The sequence below is a fragment of the Herpailurus yagouaroundi genome, unplaced genomic scaffold (genome assembly GCF_014898765.1).
Source record: "Herpailurus yagouaroundi ecotype Mexico unplaced genomic scaffold, PumYag 139, whole genome shotgun sequence".
Lineage (NCBI taxonomy): Eukaryota > Metazoa > Chordata > Mammalia > Carnivora > Felidae > Herpailurus > Herpailurus yagouaroundi.
The window spans coordinates 56,639,834-56,659,809 of NW_024412394.1; the positions used below are offsets into that span (position 1 = coordinate 56,639,834).

Consider the following 19,976-nt stretch of genomic DNA (forward strand, 5'->3'; position numbering starts at 1 on the left):
GACATACAGTGTTATATTAATTTAAGGTGTGCAATTTAGTGAATTGACAAGTTTATGCTTTATGTTATGTTCACAAGTATAGCTACCATATAAGCCATTAAACCACTATTATAATATTGACTATATTCCTTATGCTCTGCTTTTTATTCATGTGACTTACTTATTCCATACTGGGAAACCTGTATCTCCCATTATCCTTCAATCATTTATCCCAGTGCGCTATCCCCCTCCCCTCTGACAAGCATCAGTTTATCTCTTTATAATTCTGATTCCTCTTTTTTTTTAGATTCCATTTATGAGTGGAATCATATGATGTTTGTCTTTCTGAGTCTGATGTATAACATAATAACCTTTAAGTCCATCCATGTTGTCTCAAATGGCACAATCTTATCCTTTTTTATGGGTGTGTAATATTCTTGTGGTGTGTGTGTGTGTGTGTGTGTGTGTGTGTGTGTGTGTGTTACCAACCTATACCATATTTTTCTTATCCATTTATCTGTTGATGGACACGTAGATTGCTTCCATTCTATGGCTTGGCTATTGTAAATAATGCTGCAATAAACTTGGTGGTACATATATTTTTGAGTTAGTGCTTTTGTTTTCCCTGGGTAAATACACAGTAGTGGAATTATTGGATCCGGTATTTCTATTTTGTGTGTGTGTGTGTGTGTGTGTGTGTGTGTGTGTGTGTGTGTGTGTTTTAGAGAAAAAGAGAGAGAGCACACTAGGAAGGGGGAAGAGGGAATCTTAAGCAGGCTCCATGCTCGGCACAAAGCCCAATGCAGGACTCAATCCCATGGCCCTGGGAACATGACCTGAGCCAAAATCAAGAGTGGGACACTCAGCCAACTGAACCACCCCGGTGGCCTTCTTTTTTAAGTTTTTGAGGAACCCCCATACTGTTTACCACAGTGGCTATACTAATTTACATTCCCATTAACAGTGTATAAGGGTTTCTTTTTCTCTACATCCTTGCCAACATTGGTTATTTCTTGTCTTCTGGATTATAGCCATTCTAAAAGATATGAGGTGATAACTCATTGTGGTTTTGATTTGCATTTCACTGATGATTAGTGATATTGAGCATCTTTTCATGTAACTGTTAGCTATCTGAATATCTTCTTTAAAAATGTCTAGGGGCGCCTGGGTGGAGCAGTCGGTTAGGCGTCCTACTTCAGCCAGGTCACGATCTCGCGGTCCTTGAGTTCGAGCCCTGCATCGGGCTCTGGGCTGATGGCTCAGAGCCTGGAGCCTGTTTCCGATTCTGTGTCTCCCTCTCTCTCTGCCCCTCCCCCGTTCATGCTCTGTCTCTCTCTGTCCCAAAAATAAATAAAAACGTGGAATAAAAAAATTTAAAAATGAATAAACATTAAAGCTCTTAAGAGCTCACATCTTCAAAAAAAAAAAATGTCTATTCAGGACCTCTGCTCATTTTTTGATTGGACTTTTTGGTTTTTTTTGGTGTCAAGTTGTATAAATTCTTTATTTTGGATATATAATTATGTATTGGATATATATTATATGTATAATATATATACACATTATATATAATATATATATAATTTATTAGATATATCATTTACAAATATCTTATTCCATTCAGTAGGTTGACTATTTGATTTGTTGATAGTTAACTTTGCTGTGTAAAAGCTTTTTATTTTGGTGTAGTTCCAACTTTATTTTTGCTTTTGTTTCCCATGCCTTAAGAAACATATCTAGGAAAATGTTGCTAACGCTGATATCAGAGAAACTACTGCCTGTGCTCTCTTCTTGGATTTTTATGCTTTCAGGTCTTACTTTTAGGTCTTTAATACATTTTAAGTTTTTTAAAAAAAATTTTTATTGTTTATGTCTGAGACAGAGAGAGACAGAGCATTAGTGGGGAGGGGTGGAGAGAGAGAGAGACACAGAATCCGAGGCAGGCTCTAGGCTCTGAGCTGTCAGCAGAGAGCCCGATGTGGGGCTTGAACTCATCAACCACGAGATCATGACCTGAGCTGAAGTCGGACGCTCAACCGACTAAGCCATCGGGGCTCCCCTCCAGTTTAATTCTTATATATGTAGCTGCCCAATTTTCTACCACTATTTGTGAAAAAACTTTCTTTTCTGCATTGTATATTCTTGCCTCCTTTGTCATAGAGGTTTATTTCTGGGGTCTCTATTCTGTTCTGTTGATCTGTATGTTTATTTTTGTGTCAGTACCATACTGTTTTGATTACTATGGCTTTTTAGTATATTTTGACATCTGGGATTGTGATACCTGCTGCTTTATTCTTTCTCAGGATTGTTTTGGCTATCTGGGGTCTTTTGTGGTGCCATACAATTTTAGTATTATTCTAGTTTTGTGAAAAAGTCTGTTGGTATTTTGACAGTGATTGCATGGAATCTGTTGATTGCTTTGGGTAACATGGAAATTTTGACAATATTAATTCTTCCAGTCAATGAGCATGGAATATCTTTCCATTTGTTTGTGTCATCTTCAAGTTCTTTCATCAATTTTTTATAGTTTTCAGAGTATAGATCTTTTACCTCCTTGGTTAAGTTTATTCCTAGGTATTTTCTTGTTTTTGGTGTAATTGTAAATGGATTATTTAATGTCTCTTTCTGCAATTTTGTTGTTAGTGTATAAAAACGCTACCAATATCTGGGTATTGCAGAGTTGTGTTGCCCCTTTTAAGTGCTAGTTGTATCCTGCCACTTTACTAAATTCATTTATTACTTCTAGTAGTTTCTTGGTGGAATCTTTAGGATTTTTTATGTATAGTATTATGTCATCTGCAAATAGTGAAAATTTAACTTCTTTACCAATATTGATGCCTCTGATTTCTTTTTCTTTTCTGATTGTTGTGATTAAGACTTTTAGTACTACGTTGAATAAAAGTGGTAAGAATGGACATTCTTGTCTTGTTCCTGAAAACTGTCAGTTTTGCACCATTCAGGATGATTAACTGTGGATTTTTCAAGTTTGAGGCGAGTCAGCATTTAGATGGATCTTTTCTCCTTTGTCCCCGTTCTTCCACTCTGTGTCTTTTGATTGGACAGTTTAGGTTATTTACATTTAACATAATTATGTGTATACTTATCATCACTTTAAACATTTGTTTTTCTACAAAAAGGATCTTTTTATATATATCCTTTCTGTTCCTTTCTTCCTCTCTTACGCTCTCTGTGATCAATGAGTATCTATAGTGTTTTGTTTGGATTTCTTTCTCTTTATTTTTTGTATATCTATCAAAGGTTTTGGGTTTGTGGTTACCATGAGATTCATATATAATATCCTAAATAAATAGCAGTTCATATAAATTCAATGGTCATTTAAGTTCAAACACATTCTAAAAACAAAAAACAAACAAAAGCAAAAAAATACTTTCTTTTAATACTCGCTTCTCCACATTTTATGTATATGTACTCATATTTTACACCTTTTTATTCATATTTTTCTTATGTCCAGTTATGGCCATTTCTTTTCCACTTAAAGAAGTCCCTTTAACATTTCTTGTAAGTCTGGGTTAGTGATGATAAACTCGTTTATCTTGTGTTTATCTGGGAAACTATCTCTCCTTCAAATCTGAATGATAACCTTGCTGTGCAGAGTATTCATAGTTGTAGTTTTGTTTTGTTTTGTTTTCCTTTTAGCACTTTGAATACATCGTGCTACTATTCCCTTCCCACTCTAGGTTAGGAAGTTTTCAGTTATTATTTCTTCAAATAAGTTTTCTACATTTTTCTCTCTCTCTTCTTCTGGGATTCCTATAATGCAGATTTTTATTCACCTGATGTTGCTAAGAGATCTCTTAATCTATCCTCATTTTAACAAATTCTTTTCTTTTTGCCATTCAACTTGTGTACTTACCATTACCCAGTCTTTCTGATCGTTGATACGTTCTTCTGCATCTGCCATTCTACTGTTGATTCACTTTAGTGTGTTTTTTACTCTAGTTATTGTATTTTTCAACTCTGATTCTTTTTAAAATATTTTCTATCTTGGGGATCCTAGTGGCTCAGTTAGTTAAGCATCCAACTCTTACTTTCGGCTCAGGTCATGATCTCATGGTTTGTGAGATTGAGCCCCGCATTGGGCTTCATGCTGACAGTGCAGAGCCTGCTTGGGATTCTTTCTCTCTTTCTCTCTCTCTGCCCCTCTCCTGCTGGCACTCTCTCTCTGTCTCTCAAAATAAATAAAATAAACTTTAGGAAAAAAATATATTTTCTCTTTATTGATGGTCTCACTGAGTTCTTCCATTCTTTTCTCCAGCCCAATGAGTATCTTTACAATTATTACTTTAAATTCTTTAGCAGATATATTGCTTAACTTTGTTTCATTTTGTTCTTTTTCTGAATGTTTTTTCTTGTTCTTTCTTTGTGAGCATATCCTTTCTCCATTTTGCTTGATTTGCTGTTTCTTTCTATGGATTAGGCAAAATGGCTACTTATAAAGTTGAAGGAGTGGTCTTGTGTATTCCCACTTGGTGACTTTTGCTGGCTGGTTGGAGCTGTGTATATATGTGCTAGCTACTCTTTTAAACCATGGCTTTTTACAGAAGGAATAATTAAAAAATAATAATAGTAAAAAAAGTAGAATAATAAGAGAGAAAAACATTTTTAAAAAAGGATAAAAAAGGAAAAATTAAGAAGAAATAAACAAAAAAGAATAATAAAAGGATAAAACCAAAGAGAGAGAGAAAAAAAAAGGCAAGATAAATTTTAAAAAGTAAAACAACAGCGCCCTCCAATCCTATAAAACTGTAGGTTGTTTTTTGTGTCCCAGCACACAGGGCAGATGGTGTGTGCTTATGGACCCTGGGCTCTCTGAAGTGGCAAACTCACTGAGAGGACTGGACTGCCTGACAGTGTCCAGACCCTGCTGTGGTCAAGGCTTTTAAAGTGAGGTGGGAGCATAAACCACGTGTTCTCCAGTCCCTCTGATCTGAAGAGCTTTCTTGCATCTCCTCTGCCACTTGGCAGAGTTGTGTTGTACCTTTTAAGTGCTAGCTGCTCTTTTCAACCACGGCTTTTTTTCTGTGCCTAACGATAGAGGCACAGTATCCTCAGTACTAATCCTTCCCCATTGCTATTAGGAGCTCAGGGATGGGGGTTCCCTTTGTCTCGGTCTGTCTTCCTGTTCTCTTGCCATTTTCTCTGTCTTCGGTTGTTTAGTAGCTGTTCAGTCAGCCCTCAGTTCTTCTTCAAGAGGAATTGTTCTATTAATAGGTATAATTTGGTGTGTTCTGTGGAAGAGGTGAGTTCAGAGTCTCCCTATGTTGCTGTCTTGAACCAGGACCTGTTTTTTTCCCCTGCTACATTCTAATTAATGTAATGTATTACACTGATTGATTTTTGTTTTAATTTTTTAATGTTTATTTATTTTGAGAAAGAGAGAGAGAGAGAGAGAGAGAGAGAGAGAGAGAGAGAGAATGTGTCTGAGCAGGGGAGGGGTACGGAGAGAGGGAAAGAGAGAATCCTAAGCAGGTTCCACACTGTCAGTGCAGAGCCTGACATGGGGCTTGAATTCACAAACTGTAAGGTCATGAACTGAGCCAAAATCAAGAGTGGGATGCTTAACCGACTGAGCCATTCAGGCGCCCTTGATTGATTTTTGTATGCTCAACTCTAGTACATTATTTTAAATTCTCAACACTTATTTCAACTGTGGCTGTTACTGTCAGTTGCAGTCAGGCTTTGGCTTATTTTATGGAGATGCAAATTAATAATGTCTCACTCACACATGGCATGAGACCACCTGTAGAAACCTGTTTGGCAATCATATATGAGAAACTTGGAGTTGCAATGTAGGTGGCAACATTCAGAGTGCCCTTTGGCCTTTGTGGAATGGGAGCCTGTGGATTAATGTTTCCCCTTTTCTTCCTTTGGGGACAAGGTTCTAAAGTCAGTTCCATAAGGCTTCTTAGAAGGTCTTACTAGGTGAAGCAACCAGTGGCTTACACTGACTTGATTATACATCCTTGTATTTATTTGTTCTCCTTCTGGTTTCACTTATCCCCTGATCATACTTTCTGGGACTGCATTCAAATAAACTACTCACTTAGAAGCATTTTGTTTGATTCTGATTTCGGAGAAACTCAGGAAAATAAAGAACTAAGGAGTCTGCTGTACGTGTTTAGTGACACTGCATGAAGTAGAGGGAACTGACAGGACATAGTGCAGCTCCTAGCGCTTGGTCTCATGCTTTTACTAGATGTTACAAAGTGCTGTACAGTTGTTGGATTTTATTTCTGAGGACCCTGCTACTGATTTTTTTAATCTTGATTTTCAGGTTTAAGGTAGTCCCTTAGCTCACTGAAAGTTCTTTGTTTTTGTTTTGTTTTGTTTTCATTAAAGCTTTCTGCTTTTCTCCTTTGACTATGGGAAAATATTCTAAAGTAATTGCCTTCATTAATTAAAAAGGAGTAATTACCTGCAAAGTGAGTAAGAAAGGTGGTTCTTAAGTGTATGTGAATTTTGAGTGAATGGGAACTAATAATTAAAATAACAAATTTCATATTTTTAAAATATCATATGTCAAATGCTATGATTAATTTTAATCCTAGCATCTCCATCATGAAGTAGGTGCTATTATTATTCCATTTTTATCTGCAAGAAACTATTCCAACTCATACCAGTTTCTCAAAGCTTGTCTTCTTAACTACTCTATTAGACATTTTAAGATGTTCTTTCTGCAAATGAATTAAAGTTTTAATTATAAAATTCATGAAATGTTTGAATAAATCTTCATGAAAAGCCAACATCTTATCTGAAATTCTATCCTTCTTGAAATGAAAACTGAGGCTAACATAAATTCCAGAGGAGTAAGTTTCTGACATAGAAGATCTGGTGTCAGGGCATGGGGCTATTTTTGATGAAGTCTTGAAATAACAAAGCATAACAAAAAATGGACTTGATTCTCTTGATGGTACACTCAGAGTTTAAAAATATCAGAGTTGCTCCTGTGTCTGCACAGACAGAATCTGTAAATTTTAATTTTTTGTCATTTGGCTTCTAGATGTCCTTGGCGTGTGCACCCTTGTGGAATCCGGTTCATCTCCAATCTGTCAAGAAGCATCAGAGGTGGTTTTGACTCCTCATGTCCTGAGCCTGTGCACAAAATGTGTGAGTACACTGAGATAATGAGGCCAATTTTACCCTTGTCGAGGGTCTTCTAAAATGATTTTATAATGGTTCTTGTATTGGAATTAATTACCTTGTAGTTTTAGACTCAGGAAGGAAGGGCAATGTTTGGTTAAGATTAGAAAATATCTGGGGTGCCTGGGTGGCTCAGTTGGTTAAGTGTCTGACTTCAGCTCAGGTCATGATCTTGCCATTCCTGAGTTTGAACCCCATGTCAGGCTCTGTGCTGACAGCTCAGAACCTGAAGCCCGGTTCAGATTCTGTGTCTCCTTCTCTCTCTGCCCCTCCCCCACTCACTCTTTGTCTCACTTTCTCTCTCAAAAATAAATAAACATTAAAAAAATTTTTTAAAAAAGATTAGAAAATATCTTCCTTGGGGAATTGTCTTATGTGTACAGGCTCATTCTTTGCCTCAGAAAGGCTTTGATGGACATGACTCTGAGTTAAACCCAAGAGGTTTACCTCAGTGAGAAATAAATAAATAAATAAATAAATAAATAAATAAATAAAATTAAAAAAGAAAAGAAAAAATTCAGTACATTATTAAATAGTTTGAATATTAGCAAATTATAGGCCATATAATTTATTCATATAGGAAACTTTCCCATTGCATACTAGCATCCCCTTCGTCCAGTTTTTAAGAAGGTTACATATTAAGATTACCTCTCTCTGCTCTTGAGACAGGGTACTATCCTCTCAAAAGAAACCCAGAACTTTGAAACATTTTCTAGTTAATTTAGTGTTTCCATCCATAATTTGGAACTTTTGGTGCTTCTGGAAATTAATTTGGGGATTGTTGTATATATTTGTACCATTGAGCATTGTGCAAATGGTTGTTTTTGCTTTGGGATGGGTTATTTTGAGTAGATAGAGAAGAAGGAGGAGAAGATTTAGGTTTTGTGTTTCTTATTTCTAGGGATTCAGATGATTATTTTGGACAAAAGTTTGTGAATTTTGAGCCCGTTACTGAGTTTTCATTGCATTGTGATGAACATTTGCTTCGTTTGTTGGAAACTGGAAAGGAGCTGAATAATAACCTAGTCAAATTTATTTAATTTTGGAAAATAGCATAATTTGACTAACTCTATGTAAAGTTAAAGAGGTTGGTTTTGGAAATAAAAGGTTGCTTTTTATTTTCACTAAATAAATCTATTTCACTTAGTTGGATACTGATCCTCTTGTGCATTCCTGACCCACAATGTAACTTTCTGTCTTTCTCCTTTTGATTTACCCAAAACAGAAGGCCAATTTCCCGTGGCAGCCGGGCTTCCTGATGAAGTCTGAATTTATGAGCTAGTATGTTTGAAGTGTTTTGGGAAGATTTGAGTTGAGTCTAGATTGAGGTGAAGGAGAAAGTGTTTCTTTTTATACTTGCAGACTCTTCCTGTAGGAATGAAAATGTAATCAAGTGCTTTTAATTAAAGAACAATCAGTAAATAGCTAAGTAGGGAAGTTTCCCATGAAATCTTGTTCTATTTATATTGCTTATGCTTTGTTACACATACCCATTTAGGGATTGTTGCAGGGAATAAGTAGCCACTAAAAACTAGCCCAAGTTAAAGTTTTATTGTAAGACTTTTGGGGAAACTCAGGGGACCTGAAAATTATGGCTAGAATTTTAATTTCTAGCCAGTTTTTTATTTTAGGAGAAAGGTTAAACATAACAGTTCATTTTCTTATTTTGCTCCACATTGTTAAAGAGAGAGGCACATCTGTGACATTGATTTCCATAATGAGAATCAGGTACGAATGACACCTCCAACAAGCAACAATTCTTTCTACATAATCTAGCTGTCAATGAAGAAGTATGTCAGTATATTTCAAGAGCTTTTCAAATAAATCAATTAGCAAAACTTTGTCAATAGAATTGATTTTAAATATTTCCTTCAGAGTTTCCTGCAACCATGCCTTCAACACTGAAAAGTGATGGAATTTGCTTTTGGATCAGCCGGTGAACACACTGAATCACTTCTTTGAATTTTCATATTTCCATATCTTTTCCCTTTAATAATCTGTGTGTTTATTCTTCAACTATCACCCTTTTCCATGTTAATACATGAGATGCATCAAATCCTTGTTAACTTTCCTTAATTATCTTTTAGTTTTCATATTTCTGTCCAGATACCTGATCCCATTCATATTCCATAATCTGTTTTTTTTTTCTCTTTCATGCTAGAAGATTTCTTCATGTGTTTGGTGATCCTTGGCTGTGTCTCTATATTTGAGAGTAAGGACCTCATACTTATTTGGAAAGCCTATTTATAATGGAAATGCATTACTACCATGTAATAAGGTGGTAACATAGCTTTTTAATTTGGAGCCCCTACATCTCGTGGTTTATGTGTTTTCTCTGGACCTTATAATTTGTCTAGAGAGGACTTCTCCAATTTTATGCTTGGAGAGTGAACGCCTAGTGGTCCATGTTCTGGACACAGCCAGAAAATGACCTGCAGTTCCCCTTGTTCAATACAAGGTTTTGCACTTCATCCCCTGTTACTCAATAAAACATCTTACCCTGTCATTCACTATACAAATCTCTACAGTATAAACCTCTGATCGTCTGTTGGGGTAAGGAAAGGGATCCAGCATCTACTTATGTCTTAGGTAGTAGTCGTCCTTCAAGTAGTCCTCTTGTTTCATTCATACACTCTTTCCCCATTATATGTATGCATATAATGTATATTGTGTGTATATAAATGTATATATACACACACACACACATACATACTCACACATACACATACCTTCAGAGTATATATACCATATATACATATGTATACCTTCAGAGACACCTAGTGTCTTGAGAGTTTCTGGGCTTTTTGGTAGAATTGCCAGTTTCTTACTGGCTTCAATTTAAAATGAGGTTTCAGCTTTATCTGGTTTGGTAACAGTCACTGTTCATCCATCTGTCTTCCAACATTTCAGAAATGTTTTTGATATTGCTTATCTGGTATGTTCTCTCCTATTTTTCATCTTTAGATTTATTAGTTTTAAAATTCTCTCACATTCAGTTTAGTGTGGTTTTGTAAGGATAAGGAATAAGTAAATGCATGCATCCACCGTCATGCTTAATCAGAAGTTTGTAAGGTATCTTACATGCAAAAGATAGTGATACCTCTATAGTGTGACATTAATGCTATTTAAAATGTTATCAGTTTATCACTATAATACCTGCAAGTTAGGAGAGGGCATAAATATTATGAAAGCATAAAGGCCTGCCTTTTCCAGCTGTCATGCTGTTTTCTCAGTAGAATAGCTAATTCACCTGAAACCTTTACACAGCCTCCTGCCTGAGTTCTCCAGTTTTACTTTGTAGATCCTTCTGTTGTGATACTACCTTTTCCTCTGTTTATCTTTTTTTTTTTTTCACTAAGCTCCAGCTACTTAAAGGCAAATATTAAGCCTTATTCATCTTTGTACTCCCTGAGCTTAGCACAGTGTTTGCTTTGCATGTAGTAGGTACTCCATACATGTTTTCTTGAAAAATGTTGCATGAATGTATTAATAATGTGTCCACATTTTCAAGGAACCTTTAATATGTCATATCTGAAGTAATTACTCCCCAGTCTTTTCTTCTTCTCTTCTTCCTACCTCCCCCACTCCCAGCAAGCAAGATGTACTTTTGCTCATTACTTGAACTATAAGAAATATGGGTATATTTCACTATATTTCTATTGCCTACCTAGTTTTACAATTTAACCAGAGCTTTTGAATCATTTGAGGTGTTTTACTTTTCAAAAAAAAATTTTCTCCAGGATGAGGCAACATAATATTTTATATTTTGGCCATTTAGTGGCATTTTTACCTGATAGGATAAAGATGGATAGTATAAGGTAGTGGCCAGGCTTAGACATATTTGTTAATTTAATTCAAGAGTTATTTACTGCTATTTTATGACTGAGTAATATTCCATCGTATATATATACCACAACTTCTTTATCCATTTATCAGTCAGTGGACATTTGGGCTCTTTCCATAATATTGCTATTGTTAACAATGCTGCTATAAACATTGGGGTTCATGTGCCTCTTTGAATCAGTACTTTTGTATTCTTTGGGTAAATACATAGTAGTGCAATTGGTTAAATAGGTGATGGGCATTAAGGAGGGCATTTGTGATGAGCATTGGTTGTTGTATGTAAGCAATGAATCACTAAATTCTACTTCTGAAACTAATATTACACCATATGTTAACTAACTAGAATTTAAATTAAAACCTGAAAGAAAAAAAAAAGAATATTTACTGCTCATGTGCTCAGGACATTGTACTGAGTACTGTTTAAAAGTCAAAATGACGGGGCGCCTGGGTGGCGCAGTCGGTTAAGCGTCCGACTTCAGCCAGGTCACGATCTCGCGGTCCGGGAGTTCGAGCCCCGCATCGGGCTCTGGGCTGATGGCTCAGAGCCTGGAGCCTGTTTCCGATTCTGTGTCTCCCTCTCTCTCTGCCCCTCCCCCGTTCATGCTCTGTCTCTCTCTGTCCCAAAAATAAATAAATGTTGGAAAAAAAAAAGTCAAAATGAGTAAGAAAAAGTCCTTCCATTAAGAACTTTACACTACAATAAGTGGAAAAAAATAGGATGGTACCTTATAAAAAGGCGAAAAATAGTAAGTGCTATGGAATTCAGAAGAGAGAGAACTCACAAATATATGGAATCATGGAATCATGAAGGGTGTTTTGGGGGTCAGTAATATTTCAAATTATGCTTTGAAAGATAGTGGAAAGGAGAGTTAATCCAATGGAAAGGATGAGAAAGAGGAGTAAGAGGCAAGACAAAAAATAACTAGATGTGTTTGGTAATAGGAATTAACTAGTTCATTTGGCTGGAGAGTAGAATAGTGGATATAAGGATATATAGAAGAAAGAGCTGGAAAACATAGGCTAAGTCATTTTGTAGAGGACTTTGGATGTCAGGCTAAGGTATTTTTGCTCAGTGAAGTAGTTAACAGGGAGACACTGAAGGTTTTAAGCTTGTAATATTTGAATTATAAGAATATTAGTGAAGCAGATGTATCAGAAGAGGAGAAATAGAAGGAGAGACACACAAAGCTACTTTTGTAGCCTGAGTAGAAAAACTGATTTTCTGAAAAGATTAAGGAAAATAAGAATAGAACATGATTTTTTTGTATCTTCATTAACATCTATTTAAATTACTATTCAATTATTTACTTATCCATTGTCTGTATTCTCCCACTAGAATGTAATTTCCTTGAGAGAAAGGATTTTGTCTATCCCCTTTAGCTCTGATCTCCAATGCCCAGAATAATGCTTGTAATATTATAGTTGCTTAGGAAATCATTCTGGTAGGAATTAAGGACACAGAGAAACAGAAAAGAAAATCGAATAGGTCAGTCTCAAGTGCATGAATTAAGTGAAATAAATTCAAATAGGCCAGTAATCCCAATTAATGAAAACAGAGTGAACTCTGCAATTAAAAGACAGAAATGGTCAGACTGGATTTTTTAAATCCCAGTTGTATGCAACCTAAAGATTCATACTTAAAACATAAAGACACAGCAAAGAACAAGTGAATGGATGGAAAAATTATCCCAAATGTTAACCAGAAGAAACCTGCTGTAACTGTACAATTATTATACAAAATAGACTTTAAAGTAATATAAAGTTAAATGGAACATATAAATATATATATGCTTATATATATAGAAATTATGTATACATAATAATATATAAAAATATATAAAGCATAAATGGATAGAACTGCATGGAAGATCAACAAAGCCACAATCTAAAGAGATTTTAACATACTTGTCTCAGTAACTGAGACAACCTTTATCTAATAGGTCTTTATAAAACTTACATTAGTTCATTTTCAAGCATTAAAGGAATATTTAGACTGAGTGGGAAAGAGAATGGCATTGCAGACTAGAAGAATGGTATAAAGAACAACGGGCAAAAATGAAGAAAAAAATGGGTGACACACAGAAGGCATGGGGAATGAGAGTGGGCTTTGATTGAGGATGAGTGCAGAGAGACAGGCATATAGGAGGATGGCCGAGGTGAATCTGACATGAGATTGAAAGTTTCAAGTTGGGGAGTAGCACAACCCGACCATTTAGGAAGGTCATTTTGATGAGAATGGGAAAGAACAGAGAGTAGAATGTGGAGTGAGGAATGAGTAGGAAAGCTATGGTAAAGGAGACTAGTTGGGAGTTCAGGCCTGAGCCAGTGAAGCTCTGAGTTAAGGTAGTATGATCAAAGACTGAAGGGAAGATTCAGCTTTGGTCAATGTTATGGAAATATAATTGTTAGTACAAGTAACTTATTGAAGGGAAAAATATCAGTATGGCTCTCAAATTTCTGACATGGGTGGATGATAGTGCCATGAACCAAGGCAGGAGCCGATAACAAGGGGGCTGGTTTCAGGGAATATACCTGTGATACTTCAGGTTTAGAATAAATTTTTCTTTAAAATTAATTTTGTAATTTAAAAATGCCTGTGATAGTACAACATTGGAAAATGCCATACTCTCTTATTGAAATTTTTTTTCCCTTCATGTAACCGGGTAATATGACTTCTCTGAATTATGAGTATAAATATCACCCGGGAGACCTTTACCTCAAATTGGCCAACCTGAGCTTAAGTCCTAACTGTAACCTTTTTTATATCTTACATTCTAGTGCATGTGATTATGTCTTTTTGTTAAACAATTTAGATAATTTCTGGATGTAGTAGACTCACAATTCATGCCTTAAAACTGTATCTCTAAAACCCATACCAATTTAGTTTCCCTCAAATATGCTTGATCTAAACCATTGAGTGTGTGTTACCACCTTTGGGTTCAATGCAGTTCCAGTAGCATTTGATGACATACTTCAAAATCTCTTACTTAATATTTCAGGTTCTTTCCCTATTATAAGAACTGAGCTTTAAAAAGTAAAAAACTTGACAATAATCATAGTGATAATGATGATGGTAAAAGTAGAGAGCTTTTTATGGCTCAAGTTAAACATTTCAAATATAATTCTTACAATGACTTCACATTACAGCTATTTAGCTCTATTTTATATTTGAGGAATTGAGGGTCTGAGAAGCTAAAGTAACTTTCTAGAGGTTGCATATAGCAAGAAAAAGGTGAGGCTTGAATATAATTCCAGTTCTCTTATTCCAATGTTTGCATTCCTATAATTGTACAAAGTGCTGTGGGAAATTGGACTTGGATTTGATGAATCAAAAAAAAAAAATGGTACTTACAGAGTACCTTCCTGTAGTGAGAATATGTCTGCTGCCTTGGGTTTCTCAGACAACACAGTGTATTTCTTACAAATCAGGCAATAATCTTGCAGCTTGTGTAGAGAAAAGAGTTGTGTCTGTTCTGGGAGATAAAAATGGTCAGTACAAATGTGATAATGATATTTATCCCCTTTCATAAATGTACAGTTTCTTTTTGTCTTTTCATCAATATAATCACTTAAAATATTTAGTAATTATGGCTCTTCTTGCTTTAAAGTGGCAAACCGTGGCACTATGGCATGCCTTGAAAGTTTCTCACTAAGAGATAAATTAAATTCTATTAATTCTCAGAACTGAATCAAATTGACTTTGGGATGAATGTTTTAAAGTATGCAATAATGTATTGTCCTTAGAAAAAGTCAACAATGACTATATATTTTCTAAGGTGCTTAAAGAATTTGATGACTTATAATTACGACTAAGTGATAGGTTTTCTAATAATGACCTTAGTGTAGGTCATAGCTGTGCTGGGGTCTGTGCCAAACAAGGGTCAGCTTTGGAGAGTCCAATAAGCACATTAATTTCATTTTGTAAAATTAAAAATCATCTACCAGTTGTCCCTAGCCCTTGCCATGTTCTGGGAAAGGCTCCAAAAGTTCTGTTGGATAATATGGTATATTTTTGCTTAATATCAACACTAGTAGTGACGATAATAAGAGTTTACACTAGCTGTGTACCATGCACAGGAATTGGGCTAAGTAATTTACATGTTCCCCTTACCTTATCTAGCATTTGGTGCTAGATAGTTATTGTCCCTACGTTAGAAATGAGGACCACGAGACTCAGAGAAGTTAATTAACTTGCCCAAGGCCACACAGACAGTCTGTACAAGAACTTGGGTTTGATCACATATTCTGCTAAAATGTGTTCAAAGACTCCGTAAATAGAATTTCCACAGTTCTGAAAGCAGTGGAAACAAACAGAATGCCTGTTTGTTTCTGTGGCCTGACACCTGGGTCATCATTGATGACAGCTTGACGCACACTGATTCTGAGTGTCAGTTGAGGATGGCTGATGCAATGGCCCCACAGCACTCACATTTGTTGGAAAATTCCACGTTGATCTTTATGAAAAAGCAGTTGCCTAAGCTTCCGAGGTTGGCTTTTTCGGTCATGGTGCATAATCTGAGCGTTGGGGAGTCTGCATGCCTGAGGTGTGAAGATGATGATGTACTTCCTGTAGGCACGAAGGCGCTCAGAAATAAAGCAAGGCCATCGGACTGTCATTTGTTGTTCTTCCTGTTCAGGCTTTTAAAAAAGAAACTAAGGTCAATTAACTGGGAAGCTTAACCTCTCTTAGCTTGTCTTCCTTTGCATAGGCTTTTTGCCTTTTAAATAAATCATTTTTCTCTCCTCTCCCTCCCCACCCCCTATCCATTTTGAACACGTTCTTGGATTTCTCATGCTGGGCCTAAGGAGCAGACTGCTTATATTCAAGAATGATTTGGAGGGGATAAAGTGTGCAAGATTTTGAATTCTTGCCATAAGTCCCTGGCAGACAGCCAGGCAGCCTCAGAGGAATAAGGCTAATGAAGGGAGGGTAAAGAAGATCCGGGAGTGCGGCTGGTAATGCAGTATTCATTTAATTGGGAGCAGGTACCGGTGCAAACTTCTCCATTTTAATTGGAAAAAGGGAAGGCGATTGTTAAGGAAGAAGGAAAAAAGAATGCATAAAGTTTTCAAGCCGAGGAGCCAAAGGCAGCCCTGTCTATGCCAGAGAAAGAACTCAATTTAGGGCAATTTGCTCTGCAAGCTGGGCTGCAGCCTCCCCTGGGAATAGGGATGAGGAAGAAAATGAAACCAAAAGAGAACTTGATAAAATCACCTAGCACAGACAATCTCAGTAGAATAGGTTTTACTGAGTTAAATCTGCCCCAATCAATATGATTCTTTTCATATAAGTTACAAATAAAAAGCCACAAGATTACAATAAAAATCGAGACTCGAGCGATGCTGATGTTGCACCTGGGAGTCTTAAGAACTTGTTATGGAATATATGTTTTTGCAACTATAATGTTTGTTTTTCTTTTCACCCTGGTCACGCGAATCAACTCTTTGCCTTTCCTCCCCATCCATCTAGTTTTATATATTGTTTTAAAAAACATAGGAGGCAACTCTTTCTGCTTAGTTTCTCTTGCACTGGAGGTTGGAGATCGGTGGTTTCTTTTTGTCTTGAAATGTGTTGAATTGCACATAGGGCTGATTTCTCATGCTAATGATAAACAAAGAGACTTTTTCCTATTGTACATTGTATGACATAAGTATTTATAACAATGTATTAGTAAAACAATAAAAGAGGCAAGGTTTCATACAATAAGAGGAAGCAACTCTTTTTGATGCACATGAGAGACTATTAAAATCAAACACAAATCCTATAATTTCATGTTTAATAACCATCAGTTCTCAATAATCTTTGACTGCCTCACATAAATGGGAGTTTTAAGCAGCTGATTGTTTTAACGCGATAACTATAATTTTGATTCTTTGTGAATGAGGAGGCGGAAGACCAAGCAAAACATTTAGTTCTTTCTGCCAGTGCGGTTGACTAATCAATGACAAACTTGGAGAGAAGAGTCTTTATTTTAGCACATAAAAATACATTTTAAAGAGAAATATAAAGAACTTATTTAGAGCTTAAGTTTCCTGGCAAATCTATATTATTAAATCTCTTTAAACGTATTCATAATGGGTAATAAAAAGAAGACGATGGTGCTTCATTTAGATAGATATTACTTTACATATAGCCTGCCACGTATTCAGTCTTGGTAAACCTGAGGAAGAAGAGGTGTCCATGATCATTTTATCTCTTTGATAATTTTCCTCGTGAGGTGGGGAATTTTAAATGCTCGCAGACTATGACCTGCTAATTTGACTTTACCTTGATTACTAGAAATATAAGATTAAAAAGGAAGAGATTTTCTGGGCAGAATAGAGTAACATCTCAAAATGTAGTGCAGTTGTCACCCCCAAATATTCTATTTTTTCCCTCCATACCATGCTGAATAAATGAATTAATCTATGCACCAAAAATATTTAGAGAACCTCTATGCTAAGCACTGTGGAAGATGAAAAGATGAAAATAAAATAACACAGGCCCTATCATCAGGAAACTTACTTTCTAAATGAGAAAGCCAAACTAAAGTACAAACGCCAAATATAAAATGAGCAGCAGAAGAAAAGATGTTCCCAGACAATAGATGATGAAGTCTCAACTATTTTTTTCCAGTTCTCAACGCATAATATCTGAATATGGACAATTGATGCTATACTTTTGGAAAAGCAATGGATCCACTGCTTGGTTTGTTGAAGGCTATGAAGGGTTTATGGAGCTGATGGTACTTGACCTGGTTTGTATTTAGGAGGGCAGGAGGGGAATGTGGGAGGCAATACACCACATCCAGGAAATGATGTATTTTAATCAAAGGTGAGGGACTGGGAGGAGAGAGAGTAGCAAACATATTTGGGGAATACTAATTATAGCAGAGAGTCTTCTAAGTCTTCTAGAAAATTAATGGAAATTAGTTGAGGCCTGATTTTTGGAAGGTTGTGATTAAATGTTTTCTTTATCTTATAGTATAGAAATATCTAAAAAACATTTTTTTAAAGGATGAAAGGGTTCTTTGAGGAAGACTGACCCCACGGCAGCATGTGATATAAATTAATGGTACAGAGACCTCACATGTGCTCACAATCCCATGTTTTCCCATGTGACCAAATATTCTTTCTCTCCCATGCTGTTGTCTACTCTGGAGGCTCCACCCACAGAACTGCTTCACAGAGCTGCACCTCCTGCCTAGGCTGACAGCTGCCTGCCTGTCTTCTTCAGATGTGGCTGCCCACAGAGCTGCCAGCCCTCAGAATGCCAGGGAAATGCAGAGTGGAGGGAAACAATTTCACTTGTGTCAAGAGTTACACAAAGACTCTCATGAAGACATTGCAGCAGCCTCTGTCTTATAAGCCCTCTATGAATCACAGTAAATATCTCATAAGACAGTTCTGTCACCTTCTTGCCTTTACCTTTGGAACCTCTGGAATCAAGGGCTCACACTTGGATGGGTCAGACAGGAAATGGATGCCATGTCCTCCATTATTCTTAGCTCACCTGAGTTGGTAGCTTCTAGACCCATATAAATGTTTCTCTTCTTCCTCATTTATAAAACCACATGCCCACACAAATCAGTGGTTACAAACAGGGACTGGTGTGCATTTAATATGAGTAGGTGGGAGAACGGGTCTTCTCTACAGCTCAGCCACTCAAGGTGCTCTTTTTGGCTCTGTAATCTACTATTTATGTGATGTGGTTTAGCCTCTGGGTAAATAGTGAATTAGAAGATTTGCCTTCTTCTCATACTCACTGTTCTGTTTATACACCTGTTCCCACAGGAGCATATTTTGAAAAGATGCCAATAATTAAAATATTTTTGTGAGTGGGAGGGGCTTTTCAACTCTTCATCTTTTTTTGCAGAGTTATCCACTGTACCGCCTTTTTGTTATCTTTAGGTGAAGGGGTCTGGGGATCTTTCTGCCATGACATTTCTCAGAATATGTTAGATAGATTACCACCTCCTTCATTCATATATTAGATAACTCTATTCTGATAGTTCGGGCAAATTTCTGTAAAAAAAGGGTAATCACAAGAGGAAAACTTATAAAAGGTAAAATTATTTCTAGGTATATTTATATAATGGGGATAACAATATTTTAAAACGTTTTAATTTCAATTGTGCTGATGTCACAGCTGAATAGCTATTAGAAAAATGCATTAATTAAAAGCCTGTTTGTGGATCAATTATGGATGAGAATTTCTTGTTAGTTTACATATGGCCTTGTGCCTTTTTTCAGAACTGTCATTTTATACAAATTTTAATTGAAGATATATCTCTGCTGGGGAGTACATACTCATGAAATTCAATGTATTCTCTCTCGGAGATAGCACCAATGACTATATTAATATAGAAAGAACCAAGTTCAAGTGTCAAAAATAAGTTACACCATTGATTTTGTTAGACAATACCAGATTCAGATTCAACTAACATTTATAGAGCCCCTAATTTGGCTAGACATTGTGCTATTATATATCTATTATTTAGCCTATAATTTTTCAGAGCCAGGAACGAACTTGGTGTTCATATTCACATTTGCAGATAAGAAATACGCAATCTGAACAACTTAGATGGTGACTCCAAGTCTAGTGAGTAATAGGTGTGGATTTGAAGCCAGGGCTCCCTGATGCCAAGGTGGAAGTTAATTAGTGATTTTGCTACTATTAAATTTAAGACCTCAGCCCAGCTTCTCTTTACTTCAAAATCTACAGTACACTCCTACAGTTAACTAAAGAGTGAACATTCTTTTGAATTACTACATGTATTTGGTGGATGAGGACAATATATGAGAAAGTTGTATTTCTACTTTTGAGAGGAATATATATTTTTTAATTTAAATTCGAGTTAGCTAACATACCGCATAGTCTTGGCTTCAGGAGTAGAACCCAGTGATTCACCTCTTACATATGATGCCCAGTGCTCATCCCGCAAACTGTCCTACTTAATGCCCATCACCCATTTAACCCATCCCCCCACCTAACTCCCCTCCAGCAACCCTCA

The 19,976-nt window shown here is 36.2% G+C and overlaps 1 long non-coding RNA gene across 1 annotated transcript in view; it reads left to right on the forward strand.

Moving 5' to 3' along the window:
* LOC121029809 (uncharacterized) overlaps nucleotides 1–19,976 on the forward strand; it is a 386,492-nt gene that overhangs the window by 280,721 nt on the left and 85,795 nt on the right. The window contains exon 2 of the long non-coding RNA XR_005789916.1: nucleotides 7,001–7,107. This is a non-coding gene — a long non-coding RNA (uncharacterized LOC121029809). The remainder of the gene's footprint in view (nucleotides 1–7,000; nucleotides 7,108–19,976) is intronic.